The 12,022-nt window shown below is 35.9% G+C and overlaps 1 long non-coding RNA gene across 1 annotated transcript in view; it reads left to right on the top strand.

The window, feature by feature from the left end:
• The first annotated feature begins 425 nt into the window (after positions 1-425).
• LOC311625855 overlaps positions 426-12,022 on the top strand; it is a 956,586-nt gene continuing 944,989 nt past the window's right edge. The window contains exon 1 of the long non-coding RNA XR_014795571.1: positions 426-444. This is a non-coding gene — a long non-coding RNA (uncharacterized lncRNA). The remainder of the gene's footprint in view (positions 445-12,022) is intronic.

Below are 12,022 nucleotides of genomic sequence, written 5' to 3'. Positions count from 1 at the left end.
GCCCTTGATCAGAATCGAACCTGGGACCTTTCAGTCCATAGGCTGAAGCTCTATTCACTGAGCCAAACTGGTTTCGGCTATATGCTGTTGTTTCCCCCCCCCCCTATAAATACATACCTATTATAAAGTCTAATTTATAAATTAGAAACAGTAAACTATTTAAAACAATATATAATAATAAAAGCATACTATGCTAATTAGGCTGGACAGCTTAACAACCTCCTGGATGTCATTTTGAACATCCTTCTGGATGGAGCCACTGCTGTCGGGGCCAAGGCAGAGGTGGTTAGACAGGCAGGTGAGCAGTTAGGGGTGATCAAGTAGGCATGCAGAGTGGTTAGGAGCGATGAGGCAAGCTGGGAAGTGGTTAGGGGAGATAGGGCAGGCAGAGTGGTTAGGGGAGATCAGGCAGGCAGAGTGGTTAGGGGTGATCAGGCAGGCAGAGTGGTTAGGAGCCAGCAGTCCTGGATTGTAAATGAGATTTACAACTACAGGTTTAGGCCTGATTCCACAGGGTTTGGGCCTAAATCTGCAGTCAGATATCACCCAAGGGGTCTTAGATTGCAAAAGAGTACTGGCTGGGGTGAGGAACCCCCCTACCATGCACAAATTTCATGTACCGGGCCTCTAGTAGCTAATAATATGATAGGACAACTAAAAACAATATACTATAGTTAAAGTTATTATGTGAGAGTGGCCTCTCTCTCTCTCTCTCTCTCTCTCCCTCTCTCTCTCTCTCTCAGTATTGGACTAATGGACTGGTAGAGTATACAGTATGTATGTACCTGAAAAAGGTATGTTTAATGTGTGGTCATGACAGAGCAGCACTGTAAAAGATTTAATCACTTTACTCAGAATGATGCACAACTTAAAATATGAATTGTTTCTTTCTGGAAATTTTTAATTAATATTTTCAGATATTGAAAATATTAACTGTGGATAACTGAAACAATGGAAAGTCAAAACATGGAGAAAGGGGGAGTACTGTAGAGTGAGAGAAACTGAATATATAGTGTGAAAAGGGGCTAATTGACATAGCAATGTATTGAAGAAATCAGAAGAAAGGTGAAGTTGTTATTGAGCAGAAAGTATCCAAAAGCCATCTTATCTTTTTTTTTATCTACACTCACTACCTTGTTATATCATCTAACTGCATAACCCTTTAAAAAAACCTTGTTATATCATCTAACTGCATAACCCTTTAAAAAAACCTTGTTATATCATCTAACTGCATAACCCTTTAAAAAAAACCTTATTGATTTTTTTTTTTTGGAGAGAGAGAGAGAGAGAGAGAAAGAAACATCAATGTGTGAGAGAGAAATATGGTTAAACTGCCAAGGATTGAGCCCCAAAACCCAGGCATGTGTCTTGCCTGTGAATTGAACCAGCAACCTCTCAGTACATCGGTCTGATTAACCAGCTGAGCCATACCAGCCAGGTCTAACTGCATAAGCTTAAATTACATTAACCTGCTGACTAAATCTATATTTATTTCTCCAAACTTGTTTTCCTTCATAAACACAGGTTTTATACTTGCTACGTAACTTCTCCATTTAGATGCCAGTTAGAGACTTTAAGTTACCATATCTCAAACCAAGCTTCTAATTTTCTACCCCAAACCATTTTGTGAATTAGTTACATAAACTACAATTTAAAAATCTCTGAGTCAACCTTGATGCCTCTATTTCTCCATGTGCTACTTGCACCAGTATGTCATCTGTCCTATATTTCAATCACACATCTGTTCAAATCATATCTTACCTCTCTTGTGTCACTACAACCCTAGTTCAGTCTACCTTCATTTCACTGAATTATCACAATAGACTTCTGTTTTCACTCTTCCATCCTTAGCCCCACATAGTCTGTTCTCCATCACACACACACACACACACACACACACACACACACACTGATGATTTAAAAATATGTTATATTGTGCACTCTATTAAAAATAACAGGAGGAAGAAAGAATTTCTTACCACGCAAAAACACTTCCAGTTTTGTCAATCATCACCTGAATATCTTTAGCTGGTCTGTATGAAGCCAGGTCAGGTGATAGATATGGTGGTGGCAGGGAAAAAGTTAGTGAAGTTTCTCTTCTGATTGACTTTCTCTTACCCTCAGAAAATATAAATAAAACTCATCACTAGAATTGTGGCAGAAGTATTGGATGCTCACAGGGAGAGCAATGTCTATTACATGCAATATTACAATTATTTTCAATCTCAACATGATCTCTGCTGCCATTTTTTTTCATTATCCATAATCCCTCTGCTTGATTCAGTTATTTTTTTACCCCATAGCACGATATTCTAATTACTTACTGGAAAGAATTCTTAACTCCCTAGAACAACCTCTGCTTTGTTCACATGTTTTTGTTTGGAAACAAACATTGGTTCAATGCAAGGATATTCTTTATTTACTAGTTTGATTGTTTTCATGCTGCTGAATGCTACAGAAGAACACCATGAACAAGCTTATATGATTTAATTTTAAATACAGGAACATAAATTCAATTGGCAACTTAATACTTACTGGACACCCAACAATTTTTTACCTAGGAAACTTGCCTGTTCATCTCCTGTCATTTTTCTCTCTTCATAAAGTACTCATGTCTCACTCTCTCCTCTTCCTTCCATAAAGATGATTTCACCTCACACTTCACTAAAAAATTTTAAGAATCAAATGGAACTCATTTATCTCTCCATCACCAAATTTATAAATCAACCTGCAGCTGCCACCATATTTTCTTTCTGCATTTTCAATAAAATGGTGAAAGTGTTTGACTTCCTCAAAGTCCAATTCTTCCATATGTATAATAAATCCTAGTCTCTGTTGTTTTTGTAAAAATGTATCTCATTTATTTTCCATTTACCTGCTATATTATAACTTCATCCGTTTATTTCTATCAGCATACAACCTTTTTTGTTTTGTGAAGTGAAACTCACGGTGATTCTTGTATTTAAATATGCATTTAATTTATAAAGTAAAATATTCAATGTGCTTGATTTTATTAAAAGTTTCAAAGATGTTGAAAAATAAGTGTAATGTATCTCAATAATTTGAATTGTATCTCAACAAATCTCTCTCTCTCTCTCTCTCTCTCTCTCTCTCTCTCTCTCTCTCTCTCTCTCTCATTGTATCTCAATAATTTCAAACTTCTCAGTAGGTCTTCACATATTCTAACATAAACTACCACTATTTATCATACATGTATTCAATTCTCTTCTATTTTATGTCATTATTATAATTGCATTTGGCAATAATCAAGGAAGGCTTTGTTTATCGAACCAAAGAAAGGAGGGTAGCCATTCTCATTATGGACCATTGATTCTAGTCCAGAAACTGGTCATGCCCTCAGGTGATTGAAAGTCCACCTGGCATCAGTTGGGTTATATCTCTTCTTATATTTTAGGGTTTTGCAGCCCTTTCAATGGCACCTTCCAGATCCTGCCTATTAGCAACAGCTTCCTGTGTCATTGAAACTTAAATTTCATTTTGAAACTCAGGATACCTGAGTCCACAGAATTTAAGTCTCCTTTCTTTCAATTTGACACCATTCTTTGTATCATTCTTTTTAAAAAAAACCTTTCTGACCCTGGCTTAGTTCTCTTGAACAAATTTAATTTAATCTATCTAGGATGGGACAAGCAAATCTTTAGGAATTTATACTTATCTCCTGTTCTATGGTAGTTTTTTAAAAAATGAATTCCTATAATAACAATACCTACCAATATGCTTTAGCCTATCCTCTTTTAAAAGTGCCTACTAAGATTTCTTCACTCTTTTCACTGTCTAAGTCTTGACAATGCTGTCATATAAGCAGTGTCTATTTCTTTACCCATATTCAGGAAAAATAATACTCCTACTTCATGCATAAAGGAGAACTATATTACCAGGATCGTTTTTATTATACTTTCAGTTCTCCTCACTTGATCTTTTATGTAAGATGACTGACATATGTGATTGGTGATATTGAGAGATGGAAAGAAAAGTACATACATGAATAGCTTATTAAACCAGTTTGGCTATAAGTTAAATATTAGTAAAGAAAAGATGCAAAAATTCTCTGTATCTAACAGAATTTTATTTTTCTCTCAGTTTTTGGCCCAGGATTGGCAGAAGATTTGAGGCATGCCTGCTGAGGGGCATCTATCATCTTCAACAGCTGGCTTCCATTTCTTGATATAAAGTGGCTGTCCATTTGTCACTATTTTCCAGCAAGGAGAAATGAAGAAAGATGAAAGGTAATAAGCTTTAAAAATGTTTTCTCCAAGATGCTACCATTATGTTGTACATATTCATTCTATTCTCAATCCAATAGAGTTTGTGGCCACTTAGCCATAAAGAAAGTTCCAAAAATGCTTTATTTTATGGTTCCCTTGGCTCAAAATTAAAGGGAGAGGTGGGTCTTAGTAAATGGATGAATGGAAACTAAGGGATGATTAGCAGTTTCTTCTCCTTTGGGCAATCAGCATTAACATATATCAATTCTTTTACACTTCTCTCCAGGAAGGCAACACATCTGTACAGTCTACCATCTCTGAGTGATATGCAGTGCTCTTCATTGAGTCTGGATATTAGTCTTCAAGATTTGGTGACATATTATTTAATAGATGAATTGGTCCCCTCACTCCCTATTTCTGACACACACACACACACACACACACACACACACACACACACACTACACAGTGTAATAGAACAGAATATTGCCAATAAGATCCCAATTTTGGCCATTTGGAATTGGAAGAACAAGAGACATATAGCATCACTAATGGATAATGATCATACTGGACTCCTGATGGATGGTAACTATAAATACTTCCTTAATTGTTGGTGGAAAATGGTCCTTTTTAGATATTGGTTCTTGTTTGATTCATCCATTTATCTTCTTGGCTTTTGTTTTGCCTTTTGGAACATTTTTTTTTTCATGTCCTCTATGTCGTCATCACTTTTAATCATTCACACTTTAAATTCTTTACATTGTTAAGTCCATTTTTACTTTCTTAAATTACCTGGGGTTACATGAGGATCTGTAATAGAAAAAACAATTTTGGTTGGGGAAAAATGTCATTCTTTGCTACCATATTTACTTAGCAAATCTTAGTGATGTATATTAGAAATAAATTCTGGAAAAAATTTTATCTCCTTTGAGTACAATTTTACAAAAAAAAAACACCCCACTGACATTTCCAGTATGATTTGGCATGCAGACACTAAGTTTACAGTCAATTCAAATTACAAGACAGAGGACAAGAAAACCTCCTTTGTGAGAAATGAGATCCACTGTATCTCTGCTTGCAACCTGGCTAATTCTTGCCTGTCTTCATTAGTCTCTTTCAGGATCTTGCTAAAAGTACCAAGGTGAAGTTCCACAGAGTGCAGCACACCTATTTTCAGAACCATAGGCTTAGAAAGCACATGGTTTGCCTTCCACAGCTCTATAGGTGATTGGTCAATATTTTCTCATGCCATAATAAGGGTAGTCTGCTTTTAAAGCTAAATTTTGTACATTGTTGATGCTCACAGCTCATCTGAGAAGCCAATTCATCATTTGAGATTGTTTTATAGGTTGTTTGTAGACATTGCTAAGGTCCAAATTACATATCTGTAAAAAAATATTTTTATTGGTTATTAGAGAGGAAGAAAGAGAGCTGAAACCAGTTTGGCTCAGTGGATAGAGCGTCAGCCTGCGGAGTGAAGGGTATGTACCTTGGTTGTGGGCACATCCCCGGTAAGGGGTATGCAAGAGGCAGCTGATCGATGTTTCTCTCTCATAGATGTTTCTAACTATCTATCCCTCTCTCTTCCTCTCTGTAAAAAAATCAATAAAATATATTTAAAAAAAAGAGAGGAAGAAAGAGAAACATCAATGTGAGAGTGAAAGGAAAATATGTAATACCTTACTCAATAAATACAAAAATATTTTAAAAAAAAAAGCATAAAGATTAACCCCTCTCTGAAAAAATAAACCATATGAACTAAAAAAAAATAATTAGCCACATCCTATATATTGATAGCAGCGATCTTGCATAATTTGCCCACTCTTTTATCTGTAGATCTCATAAAAAATATATATTGCATGATAAAAAGTTAAAGTACTTTTTCGAATAAACCTGTGAATAAATGGATGTGTTGGAATGAGTTAGGGGATTGAGAAGTGTGATGAAAATTTGTAATGGTTACTTGGAGGAAAGGCAGAGGAAAATGGCCAAGGATTTCCAAGCAATGCTAAAGTCCAGCTATGGATAGAGAATATTAATGTGTAAAACATCTGCATTTGTATGCTGTTTTTTTTCTATCACAGCTTGGCAACAAATGATGGGAGTAAAAAAGGTGGCTTGGTCTTTTTCTAGTATGAGAGCTTTTTCATTATTTAGGTCAGGTAAATGGAAGAAATATAAGGTAACTGAGAGTCTTTATGAACAAGTCGTTTTCGGTAATTTAAATGGGAACCAGGTGAGGTAGAGAAGTGAATTGTTGCAAGAGGCTATTGACAGATTGGAAAAAAATGGAGGAATCAAAAGAGGTAAAGTCCAATTGTAGCATAATTAAGGAAGTCAAACAGTAAAGCGTTACAGTTGTACTCCAAGTACAATGTATTACATTCTGTTTTCTGAGGCTAAAAAAGGACAAGTGATGATAATTTCCCAAGTGTAGCCACATATATGAGTACTGAAATGAAATAGATGTGAAATGGAAGAATGAGGAAAAAGTGAGAATGTGTTTTGGATCACTCTTTCTTTTAGACATTGAAATCAGCCAAGATAATTTTTGTTATTTCATTTTCTAAAACTCATCCTTCCCATTTCTGAATAGTTTACTGTAGTGCATTCCCATAGAAATGTGTGAAGCATACAATCCAGGCTACAGTGAGGCCTCCCATTATGTTTGTGTGGATTAGGTAAAGACACCCCTTCCTGTGGGTAAAGAAACCCTAAGCCTGAGTGTACAGTTAGAGAAACCGAGCACAGGCTGTCATAGGTCCCGCAGCTTCTTCAGGCTTGGTACTTTTGTGCTCGGCACATCTTACACAAACATAGTCTAGCCCCAAATCTACTCTAAGAAACAAACTGTCAGGGGAGAGGAAAGGCAAGGCAGGGGATATTACTGAGTCCCTAACATGTCATAGATATTGTGCAAAGGGTTTTAAATCTGTAATCTCTTTTCATTCTTACCACAACCATAAAACACACACACACACACACACACACACACACACACACTCACACACACATACACACACATACACACAGCACATAGTATCAATGTTCCAAGCAAGGCAATTCAGTTTCAATAAAATAAGTATAACCAGTCCAAGTGAAATGGCTTTATTAAATGATAGATCTATAGCATGAGCTCTTTTGTTAGCTTCTTTCTTCCTTCCTTCCTTCCTTCCTTCCTTCCTTCCTTCCTTCCTTCCTTCCTTCCTTTCTTTCTTTCTTTCTTTCTTTCTTTCTTTCTTTCTTTCTTTCTTTCTTTCTTTCTTTCTGCTCAGCAAACAGGCACCAAAGTATGTGGTTTAAAGCAATACATTTTCATTTTTCTCACAATCCTGTGGATTGTCCGGGCAGTTCTTCCAGTCTGAGTCACTTTGGTTAGAAAGAGACTGGTGGACTAGAAGCCTCACTCTTATATGTGGGACAGGCAGAGAGCCAGGGAAGGTTTGGGATTTTTCTCCATATTGTTTTTCATTATTAAGGAAGTTAGCCCCAGCTTGTCCACATGGTGGAGGATTTTTCACAGCAATCTGTGGCAACCACCCAGTATGCAATCCATTTTTAAGACTTTACATTATACTTTCTAATATGGCCAGGTCCAAATGGAAACACTTTTTTTTTTTTAAAACTTATTCATAGGAGGAGAGGTACACGGACATAGGGAAAGGAGGAATTTGTGGCCATTATGAAATATTCCATAAGAACCTAATTTTAGCCCAAATCAGTTTGGCTCAGTGAGTAGAGTGTCTGCCCATGGACTGAAGGATCCCAGGTTCCACTCTGGTCAAGGGCACATGCCTGGGTTTCAGGCTTGGTCCAAAGTGCAGGAGGCAGCCAATCAATGATTCCTGCTCATCATTGATATTTCTCTCTCTCTCTTCCTCTCCCTTCCTCTCTGAAATCAATAAAAAATATATTTAAAAAAACCACCTAATTTTAAAATAATGCTCTTTCTACCATATCACGTTGTTCACTGATGGTTCATTCTTAACTCTAAAATGAAGACAACTTTTCCAAACCCTTGTGGAACTGTGTAAATAAAAGGAAACTGAACTCTACTTAGAACCTACTGTGTACTTAGCACCATTGGAAGTTCTCATTAACTCATAATTATGTTAGGAAGCTAGAATCTGGGAACTAATGCTCCTCTTCGAGTGGGCTAGAAAGTCTTAAACAGGATAATGTATTAGAAATTCAAATGAAATCCTACAGAAGGTCGTTATAAACAATCATGGAGGTATCATAGACCTTAACGTTATTCAAAAATTTATTTTGTCATCTTTTTGGACAATGAGCTTTTCCTCACAAAGATTGTAGTATATAATAAAAGAGTTAATTTTAGGCTGTAAAATTTGGCCATTTTATAACCACAAAATATTATGAGAAAAAATACACATACATGCACATATAATACACAGCATTTAACCAATTACCTATAGACAAGTTAAATATGTATAAATGGCCAAATGCCAAAATTCTTTCAGAATGATCTTGATAAAAGCTGACAAATACAATTGGTTCGACACAAGCATCATTGCCATTAGCACTGTTTATTACCAGGTGCCAATCATTGAGTTAGATGCTGTCCACAGATTCCTCCATTTAATCCTCAAAATAACATTATTATTCTCAATTTATATATAATTTTTTTGAGGAACAGGGAATTTAAGTAACTGGCCTATGTCCCATAGTTAGCTAAATGGTGGAAGTAAGATTTTAGTCCAATATTCTTACTAGTACACCAGAGTTTGAACATTTAACTAATTAAATGTATCCTGCTTCAGGTTACATCAACTCTTTTTTTATTAGGTACTTAACAACTATATGGACATCCACTAAGTTTTTAAGATAGTGTAGTTCTTTGCTGAGACCTGTTGGTCTTATTCCATTTGTAGAGGGAAACTCAGAAATACGTTGTGGAGCATTCTTTATACTCTCTCAGATCTCATTCTGCTTTCCTTCTTTGGGAAGATGATTAAAAATAGCCCTAACCGGTTTTCTCAGTGGGTTGAGCATCAGCCTGTGGACTGAAGGGTCCCAGGTTCGATTCCAATCAAGGACATGTACCTGGGATGCAGGCACTTCCTCAGTAGGGAGTGTGCAGGAGTCAGCTGATGGATATTTCTCTCTCATTGATGTTTTTAACTCTCTATTCCTCTCCTTTACTCTCTGTAAAAAATTAATAAAATATACTTTAAAAACTAAAATAAAAACTAATTGGTGTCTTTTATCTAGATCTAAATTAGGTCTCACTAAAAAACAAACAAACAAAAAAAAAAACAACCAACCAACCAACCAAACAAACAAACAAACAGAAAACAAAAACAAAAGCTTGTCTTAGTTCTGGAAGGTGACAATAAGACAGAACGCTTCTTCTTCAGGTACTTAATTATTAAAAAAAAAAAAAGTTTGCAAATATGCAGGTATGTGTCACCAGCATTCCTGCATCCATCTCTGTGTGCCGCTTGAAGCTGTGGCTCTGGTGGATGCTCCCTCAGGTAGAAGAATTCACACTCTGCATCTTTGGTTGCCTGTTCTCCTACCTCCTGTGTTTGGGAAGCAGCTGTGGTGGCAGTGGAGGGCAACAGCAGCCTCTGGCTTCAAGACTATTTCCAGCAGTCGCTTCAGAGGTGCCAAATTCCATAATGAAAAAGCAAAGGCATAAATGTACACGGAAAGCAAAATTCCAAACTAAATATGCAGAGCAATCTCATATGTGGGGAGAATTTTTAATATATGCAAATATATAAGAAGCCCTCCTTCAGAATATAAGAAATGTACAATCACTCAGAAGGTTGCTTTGGGAATTAATTTTTCAATTTGGACATATGGTATATTATGTACTATTTTTTTCAGCTGTGTTCAGAATAAATTATAATTTGAAGTATTATTACATAGCTATGGTGTTATGGCTGCATCAGATTTGGAGTATAATCTTCTTTGTAATCTGTACTTTACTTTTTCATATTTATAATATTTGTATCTGATTAGAATGGATTAACTATCTGTTCACCAAGAATCTGTTTACTGAGCTTATTTTATCAGATTACACATAGATTAGTGTTGGAAACACTATCCAATCCAATTTTACAGTTGACTATACCGGGGCTTGGCGTTTAAGGAACTTTGTCCGGTAAACACATTTATTTAGAGTCAAATTGGACTCTTGGAACTCTTACCAAGCAGTTGAGTTCAATATTTCTTACATTACCCCACACTGCTAAAGATAGGGAGAAAACTATACAGAGATAAAGGCTACAGAAAAAGAGATTAGAGAAATATCATAACTGTTAATTAGGATAAATTTCAGATGTCTCAGGTATATTTATTTTCCAAATTATGGATACTTTTTCCACTATAGAGCACACTTAGGAAAGGAATGATTTCTCATTCATCTTCATATCCACAGAATCTAGGATAGTAAGCGCCAAAAAAGTTTGTTCAATTTTTTAAAATTACCTGAAGACATGAAACATTGGGGGAGTTTATTTACCAAAATGGTTATAGTTCCATTAAAAGTATTAACCCGAAATATCAACTTCCTGTTGTTTTAAACTTTTTATAGAGGATAGTAAACTAACTTGAAGAATCAAGTTAAATATTTATAAAATAAACTTATTGCAGGCATCAAAAATCACATTATTTTTTTCCAGAAATACAATTCTGATCTTTGGTTCCCTTTTCCATTTTTAAGGGAAACGAAAAGCAGAGAATGGGTTGAGTAAGAAGCTGCTTACAAGCATCGTTCAGCCTCGGGTTTTTACCTCATGAAGGAGAAGAAAAGCGTGTATTCTTGTGAAACCTGTGCTCATTGATGGACGCATGGTGATTAAATTATGATTGAGCTGAATGCAGTGATGCTGTTTATCAAGTCCTACAGTAAGAGAACAGAGCTCTTTTAATTGAAATGGATTTTATTTCAATTTTATAATGCCTAACATGGAATGAGAAGGATGAGAACAATGATAAGAAATTCCATTTTTCATTATCATAGTGATTACCAGCTGCTAATGTTTTATTTTTGCTAAATTAGATACTTTGTGAAATAGAAAAGAAAAAACAAAGAAAACCTAACATGATGAAGACTAGAATTATAGACAGGGCATATTATTCCTGTAATATGTGTTGATTTAGCTTCAGATTAAAAAAAAAAAAAGAAGAAGATTTAATGCTTGGAACGTTTGAAAATCTAAAAGGCTTTAGCTCATGCTTAGCTAATTATTTTGACAGGGGTCAGACTGATGTGTGCTTTTCCATGCAAATGCGTTTGTGGTGAACAAGATGACTGCCATCTACATAAGCACTCCATAACTAATTCCTGTCTCCATAGAGAGATTGAGTAGTGAACAGTTAGCAATTAGAATTCAGTGACAATGTTTTCCTCTGCAATTGATTAGTGTATGGAATGTTCATTTAGTAAAAGGGCTACAAACAGTTCCACCAAATTATTTCCCTTTGGAACCCCCACCTAGTCTGTCTTCTCCATGTGAACAGAAGTCCGTCTTTTCTTTAATGTATCCACTTTTTACACATTCTCCTCTTTAGATCTCCAGGTCCCTTTCCCAACGTGATCCTCTCTTCCTTATGATCCATCTTTCTCCATTGGCTTCTATTTCTTTTCATATATTCTTTTTTTATTAATTTTTTTACAGAGAGGAAGAGAGAGGGACAGAGAGCTAGAAACATCAATGAGAGAGAAACATTGACCATCTGCCTCCTGCACACCCCCTACTGGGGATGTGCCTGCCACCAAGGTACATGCCCTTGACAGGAATCAAACCTGGGACCTTTCAGTCCAC

The sequence above is a fragment of the Pipistrellus hanaki genome (genome assembly GCF_964339955.1).
Source record: "Pipistrellus hanaki genome assembly, chromosome: 1".
NCBI classification, from domain to species: Eukaryota; Metazoa; Chordata; class Mammalia; order Chiroptera; family Vespertilionidae; genus Pipistrellus; species Pipistrellus hanaki.
This window is presented reverse-complemented; position numbering and strand designations above follow the sequence as displayed.